The sequence below is a fragment of the Lissotriton helveticus genome, chromosome 7 (assembly GCF_964261635.1).
Source record: "Lissotriton helveticus chromosome 7, aLisHel1.1, whole genome shotgun sequence".
Lineage (NCBI taxonomy): Eukaryota > Metazoa > Chordata > Amphibia > Caudata > Salamandridae > Lissotriton > Lissotriton helveticus.
The window spans coordinates 1,326,790,690-1,326,808,931 of record NC_136068.1 but is presented as its reverse complement, the minus strand read 5'-3'; the positions used below and the strand labels follow the sequence as shown (position 1 = coordinate 1,326,808,931).

The following is an 18,242-nucleotide window of genomic DNA, read 5'->3' as shown; positions in this document are numbered from 1 at the left end:
AAAGACACGAACAGATGGTTGCTACCTGATTCATACTTGATTCCCATATTAACCATGGCACACTCCCCTGCCCACATAGGATCAGCCCCCATGATCGAACTTGTCTCCAGGGTTTGGCACAATGACAAGATCCCAGATTCCGCCAAACGCCTGGTCCAACAATGCTTAATATGCCTGCAACACAACCCCGGGAAGGGAACTGTAGTACCCCGGGGGGGATTTGGGGTCCCAAACCACCCATTTGAAGTCCTGCAGATGGACTACATCCAGCTAGACAGATGCCAAGGCCTGAAATATGTACTTGTCGTGGTGTGCGCATTTAGCAAATGGGTGGAAGCATATCCAACCCGTGACAACACCGCTATGGCCACTGCAAACGTCCTGTTAAAGGAGTTTTTCCCCCGTTATGGCCTCTGTCGTGTTTTATGGAGTGATAATGGCCCCCACTTTGTAGCCAACGTTATCCAGCTCATCCTAAATGGGCTGGGTATCAAACAGAAATTCCACGCAGTCTTCCACCCTCAATCTGCTGGGCTTGTCGAACGACACAACGCCACACTAAAGCTTAAACTGGCCAAAATAGTGGCTACGACGGGCCTGAAATGGCCAGACGCCCTCCCATTGGCATTGCTATCGATGCGCTCTACCCCCACCCGACATCACTTAACCCCTTATGAAGTTGTCTTCGGTCGACCCATGAGCGTCTGGTCTGCCCCGAAACCAACGTCCATTCATGACGTTCCGGATGTCCTAATGTCTGATTATCTGTACAAATTGACTGAAACTTTGTCTGTCCTTCATCAGCAGGTGCAGCAGGCCATCCCCGATGCTTCCAGGGGTCCGGGTCACGCCATCCAGCTGGGGGACTTCGTGCTGATCCGAAACTTTCAGCGATCAAAGAGTTTGGAACCCCGGTGGACGGGCCCCTGGCAAGTGCTGATCACCACTCGGACCGCACTTCGAGTGGAGGGGAAGAAACACTGGCTGCACGCTCATCACTGCAAAAAGGTCTCTCCAGCCCTGGCCACGACAGACACCGTCAACACCCAAGAAGAACTCCTGAACCAGGACCGACCATCGTTGAACTGCTACCCTGATACAGAGACACTTGAACTTTCAAAACATCCTGACCCCACTGTGCCATCTCAAGAAGGGTATTTCCTGCGTCGAAAGGAGGGAGCTTCGGCTAAGTAGGCCACGGACTAGGTTAAAGGATCTCAGAACGGTGACCCAAACTACCAAGGGTTACCTGGAGAGAGGCTGAAACTAAGTCTGTGGTCCTGCCCACTACCGAGCACCTTGAAGACGAAGATGATGGAAGCGCCAGATAAGAAGATGATGGAAGCACCAAACAAGAAGCCGACTGAGACAACAGGAAATACCCACTACAGAAATCCGAGAACAGACAGACTCCATAGCTCAAAGACAATTGCACTCTTCATCGTAATCCTCCTCTGTTTTCTCCTCATGACTACGCTCTGGATTATGGAAGAACACGCACCTGCTCACGAAACATTCCTAACCACTGCTCAGCCTACCACCATGAAGGAACATTATCTAATTTCGCTCTCTCCTCAACTAAGAGAGAGGCGAAAGGAGTTTTGGAACAACTCTTTCGTGCAGCTACTTCACCAGCACAATCTTGCCACCAACGCCACCAACTGCTGGATCTGTGGGTTGCTACCCCATGCCACTGGACATTCAATACCATTCATCCCTTCACCCTTCTCCGTCCACGGCTCCTGCCTTGCCTGGCTGATCCTCCTGCAAGAGAGCTATACGGGAAATGCCACCTCCAGCAGAGCTGCAGCACATTCTTCTCATGGGGCCGGGCGAAACAAGACAAAGACACACTTCTGCCCGCTGACCCCCAGCGACTCAATCCAAATGGACATTCCGGCCAAAGAACGAATCGAAATGCAGGCGTTCAACAATCCAACCAGACCCACCTTCTCCTATCTGCGGAAACGAACGGCTGCCACTCTGACTGTGGCCCTGACGGTCATCAACGTCACAGGCCACATGTGTGTAGAAGGACTTGGGACACAGCTGGTGGGTCACAGCGCTTGCCGCTTTACCAGAACTTTGGACTCCACGGATCCACCTTCCTTTGTGTCATCCCCAAACATGTATTTCATCTGTGGCACGAAGGCCTACACCTGGCTCCCCAAAGGCTGGGGGGGCACTTGCTACATCTCCTTCGTCCTTCCTCCAACTTATGTGGCCCCAGCGAATCACCACAGACAAAAACGAGCCAAAGACGTTGAGCAAGCCGACTCAACAGGGGCACAGTTCCTCGATGCTATGAAAGGACTCGTCCCCCTCTGGGGCCCGATGGCAAACAGCCGTGCCATCCGACATTTGACTCAGGCAGTCGAGACAACCATGAACATCACAGCGGGCATCTTTGCCAACAACACTGCCGAGCTCCAAGCGGTCCGTTTGGTGGCTCTTCAGAACCGCCTCGTTCTAGATGTGGTTCTGGCGGACCGTGGAGGAGCATGCCGCATTATTGGGGCCAGCTGTTGTACATACATACCGGACAACTCACCCTCAGTGTACAAAGCCATCGAACATCTTCACAGACTCTCTTCGGAAGTTCACCAAGAGCAAGAAGAATGGTCGCTTGGTGGTTGGTTCTGGGACACCGTCAAAAGCTGGGGCTGGAGACTGCTCACCATTATCCTGATTCCCGTAGTTGTAATATGTGGCCTATGCTTAGGAATTCAATGTTTGCCACCTATGTGTTCTTTATGTGCGAGTTGTATTTTTCCCAAAACTGTGGACATTGGAAGCGAACATATGAGGGCATTATATGATACCGAAGTTAGGAATCTGATGAAAATTGACATTGAGTAAGCAAGTTGGCTAGATATGTTGAAAAGGGAGGACTGTTAAAAGTTAGGCTGAAAACCGTCAACATTATCGGCGCCCTCTTGCTCTCCTTAAACCTTTTGTGCGCGTAAAACAGCCGCCATTTTGGACACCATGGCTTCCCTGCTCTCGCCGAGAGCCAGCGCGTCTCTCTCTCTCTCTCCTAACTTCGCTGGCAACCCCCCTGCTTGCACCTGCCTTGAGTCATAAACCCCTCTTCGGCGCTGCTCTGCCCCAGGCCCTCATCCTGTTCCCAGCGCGACACCTCCCTGCTTCCCCGTCATGACCTCCGGCCCTTTTGATGCAAACCCCTTTTCCCCGTGTGCCCGTTTGTCTTCCCCGTTCCCAGGCCGACACCTAGCTCTGCCGATACCAACCTCTTGCCCCTCCCCATACAATAGGAAGCTTCCCTCCTCAAAGGACCCCCGAGATGATCAAAGCCCCCCCCCCATCCCACGAGATCCGATCGAAACCCGCACACTCCGTGAATCGGCGGAATACCCAGCTGCGCGATGATCATCACCTGTTGTGAACGGGGCGGGGACTTCCACTGTAGCCTTGCATGGGAACGGGCTGGGAAGGGGGGATTCTGAGGATGTCTTTCCGTACATCAAAGTATCAACGAGAATGTGTTACATGTAATAAAGAGATAAACTTGTGTATAAGAGGCCAGGCCTCAGGGATGCAGTTAGAGCACCTCAGAACGATACCTTCTGTCCGTTTCGTTGTGTTCTCCTCCGGAGAGAATAAAAAAACCTTGTTTCCTGCCTTCCAGTCTCCAGCGCCTGCCTCTCCAATAGTTTAACTTCTTTGTGGGTTCAAGAGGCGACATCGCCGGGCAATAATTAAGGATCTTATATTCTGGTTGGTAGTGCCCCCCCAGTTTGTATTTTTCCACAAGCAGCCGATGCCCGTTTCAGACTTCCAGGAAGTGGCAATGTCGAGGAGTCCGTACCAGCCTTCCCCGTTCAAATACAGTGCCTGTGTCTGCCACGGCAAACAAAACAAACATTTATCGAGACAAAGTATAGTTGTACTGTCCGGCACATCCATGTTGTCACCCTGATACTGTGACGCGCAAGCAATAAAACACAATGACAGCACAGTAATTACCTAAAAGAAATACTGTTTCAATCCTACGAATAAGGGGCGCAGCAGACACCCTTGGTGAAAGAGGGAGAGCCGAGCCCAGGGTGTAGCTCGGCTCCCAGAGCCCATGCACGAGCCAACCCCTGAATATGCATTAATCGAACCATGCAACAAACATCACGTAAAATGTCATTGTCTAAAGTTCAAAAAGTGCATTTCTTTGTGGAGTCTTTGACATTAAAAGGGCACATCATACCACTGCATCAAGAAGTACTCACTAAAAGGGATACTTTCGTACAAGTGGTGCTCATATACTTGAAAGTACTTTCGTATACGATAATGAAGAAGAAACCTTTACTGAAAAAAACAAGGTGCAACGTAGTCTGCTGTGAAGTGATCTTAAATCCTTGGGCATAGTTTGTGCTATGTAAAACCGACACAAATATAACATAGATTCTGCCTATCACCCATTCTGTAGTATCGTCCTTACAGAAGTCAGAACAACGCATGAATCTTTGATGTCAGAAGAGCTACCCGTTTAGGGACTGAATTGCACAGTGTGAAACTGGGAAATCTACGATCAGTTCTGGCTTCTGTGCATCAACGAATTGTGTGATCTTAGGCAAATGCTTAATTTTATCAAACCTCCTTTTTGTCGTGATCACACATGTACGCAAGCACTTTCCCGCCAAAGATGATGTCCCCCCTCGCCATGTGCTGCATTGTAAATAACAATGGCCATTTATGTTTTAAAAACCAAAACATAAACAAAAGGCATTGCCATTTACAATGCCAATAGCTCAAACTTGCGCCAATGCGAGACCTATTGCATTGCAAATGCTTGTTAATAAAGGTTTGAGGAGGTGCTACCTCTCCACCCACCACCATGTTGGTGCAGATGCAGGTTATGTGCAGAAGATTATTTTTATTTGAGCCGCATAGGCGAAGAGTGTCTCACCAGAGTACAGCCATGCAGGACTTTCCTCTACAATGGCTGGACAGCCCAGGTCACGCTGCAGCAGCCTAAGCTTCAGAAGAAGCGGAAATGTGCAGGTCAGGTGTGATGCTTGATTTAGTTTTGAGCAGCCATTCATGACCATCCACGCATGACTTCGTTTTGTGAGCTTGTCTTTATCTTGTAGAAGAGAAATTGCAGCCATTGCAGAGTTAACAATTTTTTTAAAGCGTTGTATGGCAGTGGTGAGGCTCAGAGGTTCCCTAGGAGCTAGTTGGCTAAGGGTTGATCAAACTATTCTTTAAGGCTGTTGCTGTGCTTGCTGCATCTAGAGTTGTCAATTGCAGACCATAGGATGTTGTTTATTGTATTGGGATCTGCGTGTTTTAGTTTAAAGCAGAATTTGACAATTGCCCCCTGTCGCCCTATTGATTGCCTTATTAGGCCGAATTCCAGTCAGATTTGACTTTGAGAGGAACTCGAGGCTAGGGTTAACACATAACAGTAAACTTTTGTTCGGCATTTGTCGAAAAGGGCCGAATCACTGCCAAAAAGAGCCTCATTGCTGTAGGTTAAGGTTGGCAAGAGTTTTGCCGCCAAGACTTTTCGGAGAGGATCGAGTGTTGGGCCTTTCAATTTCTTGTGAAAGGTGCTAAAAGCAGCGATCAGGGTGTTGCTTTGTTTGCGATGACTCAGGGCTGTTGTTCGGCCAGACCCTTGTCGTCTAGCAGCACCTCTAGGTACTTGCACTCTTTTACTGTTTCTAGGCTGTGTGCTCCAAAATGCATTACCTTGGTTTTGTTTCGGTTGATTTTTGTGTAGAGGGCAAGTGGAGTGTATTTACCAGTCTCTGCAGGCCTACTCTGGTTAAGATACACAGGACCATGTCATCTGCGTACAATAGGTGGTTTAATGCTCTTGTGTTGAGACATGGAGCGTGACTGTTTCGTCAAGAGCCGATGAGATGTCGGCCACGAAGAGGATGAAGAGGCATAGGACCAGCACACACCCTTGCTTGAGGCCTTATATTGAGTGCAGATTTTCCTTGACAGGAGGGTGCTGTTTCCAATTTTGATCTGCACCCATGTTTGGATGTGAAGTGACTCGATGGCTCTAAGCAGTTGTCAAGGGATGTTTCGGGCCCTGAACTTCCTCCATAACTTTGCTCGAGTAACGCGTTTGAACGCTGATTTGTAGTCCACAATGCAGAGGGAGTTCAAGTGGTTCTGCTTCTTTAGGTGGTCCAGAATGAGGGACAGCGCCAGGATGTTAGTAACTGTGCCAGATCCCCTCCTAAAACCAGATTGTGTTGTAGGGATTATTTGGTTTATACCCGCCCAGGCATTCAATTCGTCTAGGATAAGGGATGCGACAAATTTAGCTTCATTGTCAAGAAGTGTGATAAGATGGAAATTTTCTGATAAGGTTTTCTCTCCGGGCGTTGTGGAGTGGGGTGATGACAGCGCCTCACCATGGCGTCTTTCCAAGCCCTTACTTTTGACACCTAAGGTTGTATGTCCCAGGAGTTGTTCTGTTGGGTAAGGCATTCGCCGAGTGGTCCAGAGCTGATCAAATTCATATTGAAGTCTGCAGTGATGAGGAAGTCTGTTTCTGAAATGTAATGCCATTGGTTTAGGACAGCAGATTTGATTTTCTTGATATCATTGTTTTTGTCCTAAGCCCTGTGAACAATATGTGTTAGTATTACCTAATGTATGGAAGAATTTACTGACCTTGGAAGGACCGAAGGCTGAGGCTGAGACTGTCTAGCAGGGATTTTAAATGATGCCCTTCCACCACCCGTGTTTCTCAGAGATAAATGAACGTACAGCCAACTGAGCCATCCTCCACTTTAAGGGAAGGCCGAATAATGATGGCTTAAAATACTTAAGCCAACCCTTTCTAATCATCATTTTTGGCTCATTTGTGCCATTACAGAAGGTGACAACAATATATATCTTAGCCTTGTCCATACCCAAGGCTATGTTTCAAGCCCACGTCCCCGCTCACTGAAAGATATTTCATCGTGTTTGGGGTTTGTGGGCCGGATACCTCTTGTAAGTAGGCCTCTCGGAACCATCTCTTGCTGCTCACATCCAGATACGAATATCTGAGAATGTTCCCTGCAAGGATCAGGTCAGTGGCACTTCCTACCCTTCCTTGCCTCTCCATCTTGAGGATGTCCTTAGAAACTTCTGTAAACTCCTGTAGACCCATCTCGTTCATCAGACTTTTCAGCCCCAGGACACCCCAGGGTAACAGTGCGTTTTAGAAGTACAACTAACATAGCATAACTTGATTTTTGAGACTTACTGTGTTATTTCCTCTCTAAAGTCCTCTCTCCTATACGTCCACACTGCAGGAGCACCCTGAAGAAACCACCTGATCCTTGCTGCACTATACCATATACCAAGAATTTTTTTTTACCTGCAACAAGTACACCTCTGATCTGCCGCTTGCCTCCCCAAGATCGGAGACTGGCTGAGGGTGGACATGCTTGCGCTATGTCTTCTACACACCTATCATGTTTGTGTTTCTGGAAGGGGGTTATGGAATAGTCAGTCACATATAAGTCTGTGCCTCTGAAAAGCATAAAGGTTTTGGGCAGCAGCATCCTGGGCCCCTAAAGTGAACTCTATCTAGCTTAGAAACAAACCCCAAAAGGCAATCCCTGTTGAGCTGAGTCTATTGTTTGTCATTGTTCTTGTTCACAGTAAAGATGTGATGGACGGAAACACTTGAATCCATTTGAATTTTTAGGAGACTGCCAACATGTAAATCCTTATTTCTGCCAACATGAGTGTGGGAGGGGGGAGCAGCTACTGTTGAAACAGAGTTTTAAACCTCCCCTTCTGATGCTGCCCAGGAAGGCCTTGTGGGCTGGGATTCCATCTGTTTCCTTTCAAGGAGGGCCCTGCAGCTCATGCGGGCAGATTCTTTTCAGTGGGACCACGACTGGTTGCATGTCGAAGGCTCAGCGTCGGATTGGTAACGCGGGCACTCGGGCATTGCCCGAGGGGCCGGTGTCCAGTGTCAGCTGTGGGCTGCTTTTTTAGCAGTCTGAGGGGTAATTTAGCGGTTTCTGTGTTGTTCGGGTACGTGAGTGGCCTTTCTGGAGGTAGCTAGGCCTCCATTACCTCCCTTTTATCAAAGGGCAGAGGTGTCACTCCCTTTCTCTCGCTGGAGCCGGCCTATTAACATATGCATATTGTGCAGGGGCAGGGGGCCGGAGCAAAAGTGCCCTCACTTCTATTCAGGTGTGTTTAACCAGTGTAAGCTAATCCATGCATTTTTTACCCCCTCCCCCCTTTTTTCTTTTTATAATAAAACTTCGCTAAATCAGTGTTTTGCAAAGGCAGTATGCAAATGTGGGCCACTTTTTTTAGCGCCTGCCCGGCCGGATTTTGAATCCCAATCCAAACCTGCGCAGGCTGTCTGTAAATAACTTTCTTGAGTAAAAACGATGCAATGGAATACTGCCCAGAGAATTGCCAGTGTTTAAACCCGACTCAAAGATGTCCATCCATCACCTCTGTGCGCCGCACTCTGTTATGACAGCCGCGCCGCACCCTGGGAACGAGGCCAGCCCCTCTCCGGTGGCATTGTGTTTGCAGACAGAGCCCTCCTCTGTTTCCTCTTCTTCGCGGAGGGCACAGGTGACTCGGGTTCTTTGTGTTGTGGGTGCGCCGCGCTGCCCTCTGGGAGCTGGGCTGCTGGCCGCCGCCTCCTCCCTTTGAAGTCCTTGTGGGTTTGTCACCTTCTCCCTGACACACAGCTCCGATGCTCCTATATGGGGAACTACCGACCTCACAACAGCACCAGCTATAATGGTGAATTATCAGGACTGCCACGAGGGCGCAGTGTCCCTGCAGCCAGCTCAGCTCGCAGACACTCGATACATGGACTTCACCGAGCTGATGGTAATAGCAGGGTCCAGCCTCCCTAAAGCAATGACCCCTCCATGACAAGCCACTAAAACGAAACCCCCCCCCCCGACGCCCCACATCTGGCCTGCTTTGAAAGGGACCCCAAGCTGAGGCGCTTAGAGCCCCCAAAGACCTCATTCACTAACTTCAAGCCAGGCGTGACACACCCGGGCCTCCGCATGGCACGTGCCCGAAACTACAATAAACATTATTCCTTTTCCACTGCGCGCGCCATTGGTAAACTGAGAAACCACACAGAAGTAAACGTCTTCGTTGGGAAATCGCACGTGCGCGCGTGTGTGGAGCTGTTTGCATCAGACTCCGCAGCAGTCTCTGGCGTGGGGCCTAGGCACGTGCATCAGAGACTCTGCAGCCGTCTCCTGCGTGGGCACGTGCATCAGAGACTGCAGCAGTCTCTGGCGTGGGCACGTGCATCAGACTCCGCAGCAGTCTCTGGTGTGGGCACGTGCATCAGAGACTGCAGCAGTCTCTGGCGTGGGCACGTGCATCAGACTCCGCAGCAGTCTCTGGCGTGGGGCCTAGGCACGTGCATCAGAGACTCTGCAGCCGTCTCCTGCGTAGGCACGTGCATCAGAGACTCTGCAGCCGTCTCCTGCGTGGGCACGTGCATCAGAGACTCCGCAGCAGTCTCTGGCGTGGGCACGTGATCAGAGACTCTGCAGCAGTCTCTGGCGTGGGGCCTGGGCACGTGCATCAGAGACTCTGCAGCCGTCTCCTGCGTGGGCACGTGCATCAGAGACTCCGCAGCAGTCTCTGGCGTGGGCACGTGCATCAGAGACTGCAGCAGTCTCTGGCGTGGGTACGTGCATCAGACTCCGCAGCAGTCTCTTGTGTGGGCACGTGCATCAGAGATTGCAGCAGTCTCTGGTGTGGGCACCAGTCTCAGGCGTGGGCACGTGCATCAGAGACTCCGCAGCAGTCTCCTGCGTGGGCACGTGCATCAGAGACTCTGCAGCAGTCTCTGGCGTGGGCACGTGCATCAGAGACTGCAGCAGTCTCTGGCGTGGGCACGTGCATCAGACTCCGCAGCAGTCTCTGGTGTGGGCACATGCATCAGAGACTGCAGCAGTCTCTGGCGTGGGCACGTGCATCAGACTCCGCAGCAGTCTCTGGTGTGGGCACGTGCATCAGAGATTGCAGCAGTCTCTGGTGTGGGCACCAGTCTCAGGCGTGGGCACGTGCATCAGAGACTCCGCAGCAGTCTCTGGCGTGGGCACGTGCATCAGAGACTCTGCAGCAGTCTCTGGCATGGGCACGTGCATCAGACTCCGCAGCAGTCTCTGGTGTGGGCACGTGCATCAGAGACTGCAGCAGTCTCTGGCATGGGCACGTGCATCAGAGACTCCACAGCAGTCTCTGGCGTGGGCACCAGTCTCTGGCGTGGGCACGTGTGGCGTGGGCGCGTGCATCAGAGACTCCGCAGCAGTCTCTGGCGTGGGCGCGTGCATCAGAGACTCCGCAGCAGTCTCTGGCGTGGGTGGGCACGTGGACAGGTTAGGCACGAAACGCTCCTCCCGCCTGCTCCAGCCACTGTATGCCGTGTGCGAGTTTGTATCAAAGAAAACGCACCATATTTTGGTTTTATCTACCATGCCATACCTTTGCCGACGCTCTACCCTTGACATGACGACAGGGTCAGTTTGAACGTGATACTTGCTGAAGGGACACAGGGTGTGAGAGGAAAAAAGGGGGGGGGGGGGCTCGAGGAGGCCTGGTCACACCGGGTACAGTAATTGCGAAAAGTAAAACATGAAGAGTTGGAAGATGGAGAGAAAGTATATGGGACTGGAGAAGTAGATAACCCGACAAGGAAACATTGGAGGACATCAATACCCTGGTTATTGTTTACACGACGCGCAGTGACGTGGCGATACTAAGTCCTGGTTCAAAGCTGCTGCCAGTGCCCTCCTGGCGTGCCCATTCATATTTCTGGGTAAGGGGTTTCTGGCGTCTCCGGCCCAGTTATCCTGCGAGATGGGCTTTTGGTGGGTGGGCAGTCCTTAAATCTGAATGCGTCTAATGGCACTGCCATGGAGCGCTTCGCAGCCTCCTTGGGGTTATGAAGCGCTGTATAAGTTTTACAGTACATAGCAATGCAAGGACTTAACAGCGATGCCCTAACGGCACCCACGGGCCACGTGTTTACCCCGTCAGAGCGGGACTGGGCTCTGCAGCCAGGGAGGGGTTAACGTGAGTAGAGTCAGCCTGCTGGTTCCACATTATGGCCAAGCTGCAAGGCAGCGCCGCGAGACCGACCTCTGCTGGGGGTGATATGGAGAGGGGAGAGCGGACCCCAGAGGATTGCCGCCAACTGTCCCAGATGTGGCAGAGAGGCTGCCAGCCTTACTGGGGGGCCGAGGTGCCGCCATCTTCTCCAGAGACAACTGGTGCCTGAACGAGCCCCGAGACAGCTGGGCCTTTACAGAGCTGTGCATTGTTACCCTCTCTAGCCAGCAGAGCTGTCACGGGGAGACTGCAGAGGTGACATCTGTAGACAGCTGAGCTGTCACTGGAAACAATGCAGAGAGGCTGCCTTTAGACATCTGGGCTGTGGCGGCTAGACTGCAGGGGTGCTGTATGTAGACATCGGCCTTGCTCCTGGAGGAGACTGCAAGGGGGTGTTACAGTGTGTAAGTAGCACTCTCTTGGGATGATGGTCACAGTTTGTAAGTAAGTAGCACTCTCGCTGGGAGGGTGCCAGTGTGTGTAAGTAGCATTCTCTGGGGATGATGTCACAGTTTGTAAGTAAGTAGCATTCTCGCAGGGAGGGTGCCAGTGTGTGTAAGTAGCACTCTCGGCGGGATGGATGTCACAGTTTGTAAGTAAGTAGCACTCTCGCTGTGTGGGTGCCACAGCGTGTAATTAGCACTCTCGGTGGGTGAGTGTGAATGCGTGTAAGGAGCTCTCTTTCTGAGTGGGTGTCACAGTGTGTAAGTATCACTCTCTGGGAATGTAAATCACAGTTTGTGATTAAGTAGCAATCTCGGAGGGTGGGTGCCCCAGTGTGTAATTAGCACTCGCGGTGGGATGGTGTCTCAGTGTGTAAGTAGCACTCTCTGGGGATGGATGTCACAGTTTGTAAGTAAGTAGCACTCTTGCAGGGTGGGTGTCACAGTGTGTAAGTGGTACAAAAGGGGGTGGTGATGGACGGAGCATCTGAACCAAACAAACACTCACACCCAGTCAAAAGATCAGGGTTTGATCGATCACCGTTCTTTAGCCCACTCTGCCACCCCAGTTCAGACATGGCTATATGCAAATCAGTCTGACCCTGTGCCTCATGGGAACAGTCCAGCCCGAACTGCCAAGCCATGCCTTTCCTGGACCGGTAACAAGCTTCCGAGGACCGGTTTCTGGCATTCCAGCCGTCTTCAACCTGGCTTGCTTGAATCCAGTGGCAAAGTGAGCAAAGGACTCACGTCTGAGCATACCCTGGCACACTGATGGCGGCCAAAGCGGTACAAAAGGGGGTGGTGATGGACGGAGCATCTGAACCAATCAAACACTCACACCCAGTCAAAAGATCTGGGTTTGATCCATCACCACTCTGCCACCCCAGTTCAGACTGATTTGCATAGGCGCTGGGGTGGGGACTGCTGCTACTGCTCGAAAAGCCAGGTCTTGAGGAGTTTTCTGAAGGTCAGCAGGTCTTGGGTCTGCTGTGGGAGGATGGGGAGGGTGTTCCAGGTCTTGGCGGCGAGGTGGGAGAACGATCTGCCACCGGAGGTCTCTCTTCAGAAGCGGGGGACTGTGGCGAGGGCGAGGTCGGCGGAGCGGAGCTGGCGGGTGGGGGTGTAGAAGCTGAGTCGTCTGTTGAGGTAGGTTGGTCCGGTGTTGTGGAGTGCATTGTGTGTGTGCGTGAGGAGCTTGAAGGTCATCCTCTTGTTGACCGGGGCCAGTGCAGGTCTCTCAGGTGGGGTGTGATGTGGCTGGGGCGAGGTATGTTGAGGATCAGGCATGCAGAGGCGTTCTGGATGCTTTGGAGCCGTCTCAGGAGTTTGGCCGAGGTTCCTGCGTAGAGGGCATTTCCGTAGTCCAACCTGCTGCTGACGAGGGCCTGGGTGACCGTTCTTCTCGTTTCAGTGGGGATCCACTTGTAGATCCTGCGGAGCATGCGGAGGGTGTTGAAGCAGGAGGAGGATGGGGTTGACCTGTTTAGTCATGGAGAGGGTGGAGTCGAGGATGACCCTGAGGTTGGGTGCATGGTCGGTGGGGGTTGGGGCGGTTCCCAGTGCGGTCGGCCACCAGGAGTCGTCCCAGGCCGAAAGGGTGGATCCGAGGATGAGGACCTCCGTCTTGTCCGAGTTCAGCTTCATTCGGCAGTTCCTCATCCATTCAGCGACGGCCTTCATTCCTTCGTGGAGGTTGGTTTTGGCGGCGTGGGGGTCCCATAGAGAGCAGTGGCGTAATGTACAATGATGCAGAGTAGAATGCAGTTGTGTAGAGTGCATTAACGTAGAGTGCAGTGGTTAAGAGTAGAGTGCAGTGGAGTACAGTAGATTGTTTCAGAGTAGAGTGAAGTGGCCTAGAGTGGAGTGGTGCAGGGTAGAGTGCAGTTGCACAGAGTGAAATTGAGTGTAAAGGCATTGGTTAAAGTGGTGTACAGTAGATTAGAGTGGCATACAGTGGATTGGCATAGAATACAGTGGCATAGAGTTCAGTGTTACAGAGTAAAGTGCATTGACATAGAGTGTATGGGCATGGAATGCAGTGGCGTAGAGTGCAGTGTTCGAGTGGCTTAAAGTGAAATTGTGCAGAGTAGAGTATGACCTAGATAGGAGTGGTGAAGAGTGCAGTGGTGTAGAGTAGAGTTGTGAAGAGTGCACTGGCATAAAGTGGTACAGGGTAGAGTAGAGGGGCAGAGAGTGGAGTGGTGCAGAGTGCAGTGGAGTGTAGTGATGCAGAGTAAAGTGCAGTGGTGTGGAGTAGAGTGGAGTGGCATGGAGTATTCATGATGTGGTAGCACTGCCATTTCAGACAACACATTTTCAATTAAAATGACCATTATATTTGTCACAGACATACAGTTTTACTGATAAAATTATACTGTGCACAGATGAAAATTTGTGGAAATTGCATCACCTAGTGTAATTATTTGTTTTGATCATATTAAAGTATTTGTTTCCAACACACTTCAGAAAATAACAATAAAATGTGCTTCAATTGTGTTCCTAATTCTGATATATACAGAAATACTTACACAATTCATTTAAATGTTGTTGTGTCATAGAAAAAAACTGTTTCCTGCCCCCAGTATTCAGCAAGATTGCCACATAAATCCTCTGTATTTGAAGTCAGAGAAAGTAAAGTAAACAAACACCCTCAGAAGCCAGTGCCTGACATTTGACCTCGGTGTTTGAATTCACAGCAAATGTGAGGAGATAAGAATAAGATTTACAGCCTGTTTACAGAAAGGTAGCACTGAGAAGTATACTGTAAATAAGGTGTGGGGAAAGGGGAGGTACAACCCTAAGCAGGACAGACTAAAACAAAAAAAGCAAGCAACAAAACGTGAGTTACAAACCACAAAGCCAGCAGCAAGCAACAGGTAGAATGCATTCCTAGGTCAGCTTTCTGAAAGTCCCCAAAATGTCTTAAGCAAACCAGCCAACTGCGCTGTCTGGTAGGCTGCGACCTAATGAGACAAGGAGGCCCTTTTGTGCGGGCAGGTCAGTGGCTGGAGGAGCAATGACTGGCGTTTAAACACAAACATCTCCGCTCTTCCACAACTCACCTGTATCACCCCGCTGCTGCCAACTTGTTGGGGTTGTAATGGGGTTTTTACGCATGGCACCAGGGACCGTGGAGTTGGCAGGGGAAGGCAGTGGTTGGTTGGGTGTTATAATCGAAGTGTGGTGCCTGTACCAAAACATTAAAAGCAGTGGAGCTAAGCCGCTGCTCTTTACAAGGCCTTAATGCAGACTGCTCGATGCTTCCCTCAGAAGGTTAGCGCCCCGGGCGTGAGCCCAGCTCGCCCATGCCAAGGGCTTGCAGCATTCTCAGTGGGTGGATGTCAGACCAGGCAAGTATCTTTGTCAGACTCTGATCACCGCGCTGGTGCCTCGTTACTCAGAAAAGCCCACGTGCACTAGCACGCCACGGTGATTCCACAGGCCACCCACCACTTGCCTCCAGCCTCCCTGCCAGAAGCGCACTCACACCACAGCTGGATTCAGTGTCAACAGCACCTCGAACAATGAGCCACAACGTCACTCGGATCTCCCTGTTAGTACGGCACTCTCAACTCACTCTCGGTGCTGCACTCTCATCTCACTCTCGGTGCTGCACTCTCCTCTCACTGTTTGATCTGTGCTCTAATCACTGCACTCTGATCTCACTTTTAGTGCTGCACTTGGATCTCCCTGTTAGTACTGCACTCCCATCTCACCCTGGGTGCTGCACTCTCATGTCACTGTTAGTTCTGTGCTCTAATCTGTCATCACTGCACTCTGATCTCACTTTTAGTGCTGCACTCGGATCTCACTTTTAGTGCTGCACTCGGATCTCACTTTTAGTGCTGCACTCGGATCTCACTTTTAGTGCTGCACTCGGATCTCACTTTTAGTGCTGCACTCGGATCTCACTTTTAGTGCTGCACTCAGATCTCACTTTTAGTGCTGCACTCGATCTCACTTTTAGTGCTGCACTCGGATCTCTCTTGTAGTGCTGCACTCGGATCTCACTGTTAGCACTGCACTCTCATCTCACCCTTGGTGCTGCACTCTCATCTCACTCTCGGTGCTGCACTCTCATCTCACTCTCGGTGCTGCACTCTCATCTCACTCTCGGTGCTGCACTCTCATCTCACCCTTGGTGCTGCACTCTCATCTCACCCTTGGTGCTGCACTCTCATCTCACTGTTAGTTCTGTGCTCTAATCTCTCATCACTGCACTCTGAACTCACTTTTAGTATTGCACTGTGATCTCACTATTATTACTGCACTCTGATCCCAGTCTTTGTACTGCACTCCGATCTCACTGCTAGTACTGCGCTGGCCACTATGATGTCGACCAGTTCCTGGCACTGGAGCCTGCAGGGTCTTGCATTATGGGATTTGTAGTTTGGTTTCGGAACCGTGAGTTTAACTGAGAAGGCAGGAATGGGAAGGCGGAGTGACTTCACATCCTTCATGTGTGTGTTTTGACAGAGAGGTCAGGCGGAAAGCGCAAGCTATGTGACTCCAAGCTGCGTGTGACGCTGTAGCTCTTTCAGCGAGCCCAGGGCAGATGCCATGCTTGACGCGGACCACATGGCACTAAGCGAAGCTGCTCTGGCCTCCTGCCTTGGAGTGAACTGGATTCCATATACAGAGGGAAGGGTGAGTCTGAAAACCAGGACTGACATTCCTCCTCGCTTGGAGAGGGTTCACCAGCTACGGCCTGCCCCTCCCGCCCCTCCCCGGTGTCCGTCACTGTCCCCCTTTGCCCCGCTCCTCTGCCCACCTCTGGAGTCGCCCTTTCTTCCAGCCACAGAGCGCACTCGCTCCTCGCCTCCTCCAGCACCACGTGAGCAGCGGCGGGCGGAGCCTCGCACACTCCGGAGAGGATCCAGAGGCGCAGCAGCTGCCCGGGTGAGTCCCTCCAGCGCCCTTTGTCTTTAGAGAGGCTTCCAGGCGCCTCTGGGCGCGCCAGCGGCACTGGGTGCCATCGCACAACCAGCGGGGCCGCGTGGGTGCGCGCGCGAGATCCGGGCATGGGAGGCGCGACAGGGCAAAGGGTGGGCAGCGCGCGTGACAGGGCAGAGGGTGGGCAGCGCCAGAGGCAGGAGGGATAATGTACACGAGAGGCGCTTTGAAGCAAACTCTTTTATGAATGAGCCCAGACAGTGCTGGTGGGGAGGAGGGGGCGTCTCCAAAGACCTGTGGTGCGAGTGCCTGCTGCACACGTATGACACCCCTGGAAGAGCGCACTCCAGCGGATGTGTGTGCTGTGACCCGGACTGCAGGAAACTCGCACTTTATAAATGAAGCAGAGACTGGGAGCTGGGGGGGAGCGACCCCCTCCGCCTGATGTTACCGTTGCCTGCACACATTACAGTCTGGGACCGGGCCAGCGTGCTTGCTCCGTGCCAGGCATGTCAGCGGCTCGCGGGCGGGAGGGGGGGAGAAGACGTTCCCAGGATGAGGGACTTTCACTGGACTAGCCCGGATCTTCGATCCTATCACGGCAAGACTTGTTTTACCGCCCACAAGAGCTCTTGCCGGAAACGGTGCAGGTATAAACCTCCTGGGGAAGGCGGCTGGAAGGTCTGCTCTTGTGCTTGCCACCGTGTAATATGTTTTGCAAAGCTCCAAACAAGAATTTTAAAGCGAAAGCAACGTTTCTGTATCCGTTTTTGCCTACATTGTGATCTCTACATAGCATGCTGGATTAATAACATTTTCGGTACAGTTGACATATTTTGAAAGAATGTTCTGAAGGGTAAAGCAGCAGGTAGACCTACCTTCCTCTGCACCGTCCCTCGTGGGCTGTTAGTGCCCTGGGGAGGAGGGGGAGGGGGTGGGAGAGTGTGACCGCTCAGAGTGAGCCCTGGAGCTCGCACGACAAGAGCCATTTCTAAAAAAAAAACGCAGCGAAGTCCACAATTCATAGGAAATGTGACACACTGTCTTAATTGTCCACATTCTATGAAGGAAACTTCACACAAGGTTTGATCTTGGGGAAGTACCCGAGGACCTCAGCACCCTAATATGTCAAATATTGAGACCCACTAGAAACCAGTTCATCGCACGTTGGAACACTAATGCTGTATATCTATCCTCGCTTTATCTCCCGCATAGACCCCCCCCCTCACTTTCTCAGCTGTACGTTCAGAGCGCGTTGAAACTTTTGACCTAAAGTGCCAGATGTTTTTTGGAGAATCCACTTAGAGGGTTCAAGTTCTCTTGTATGCATCTCAAAAGACCTCTCATTTCATACAGATTTTGTAAATGCCAAGTTGGGCTCTGTTTTCGCTTTTGAAATCTGTGCCCCTGGAGAGACGGGGCCCGTGCCCCTGGAGAGACGGGGGCGCGTGCCCCTGGGGAGACGGGGGCGCGTGCCCCGTTTTGCTGTAGCAGCGGAGTGAGTGACTGCAGCAGGCCCCGTGGGGTGGACCTCCAGCACAATGGTGGAGAAGCAAACATGAATCGAGGGTTTGCCCGGGGGGATCGGGGGTGTCAGCTTTTCTTCCAATAGCCGGGAAAGAGGCCGTTGTCACCCCCACCCCTGCGCCCGCTTGCCACTGAGGCATCTCTGAGACTCGCTGTGTTGGTGGCCCAGCACGGCGCACTGGCGCCTCCCTCGGCTCTGGTTTGAGGCAGCAGAGACTGAGGCTTTCCATGTGAGCAGCGGGGCAACAGCGCCGGGTGCGGAAGTAGCTCTGAGATGAGTTAGGC

At 51.8% G+C, this 18,242-nt stretch overlaps 1 protein-coding gene across 5 annotated transcripts in view; it reads left to right on the top strand.

Annotated features, from left to right (window-relative positions):
- The window catches only part of SEPTIN9 (septin 9), a 992,168-nt gene that overhangs the window by 790,669 nt on the left and 183,257 nt on the right, over positions 1-18,242 (top strand). Inside the window, exon 1 of one of the 5 annotated variants that reach the window (XM_078654638.1) lies at positions 16,087-16,436. The exons of the other annotated variants lie outside the window; for them this stretch is intronic. The gene's annotated coding sequence lies outside the window, so the exon portion shown is untranslated. Of the gene's footprint in view, positions 1-16,086; positions 16,437-18,242 lie in introns of those variants that run through there. 5 annotated transcript variants of the gene reach the window in all.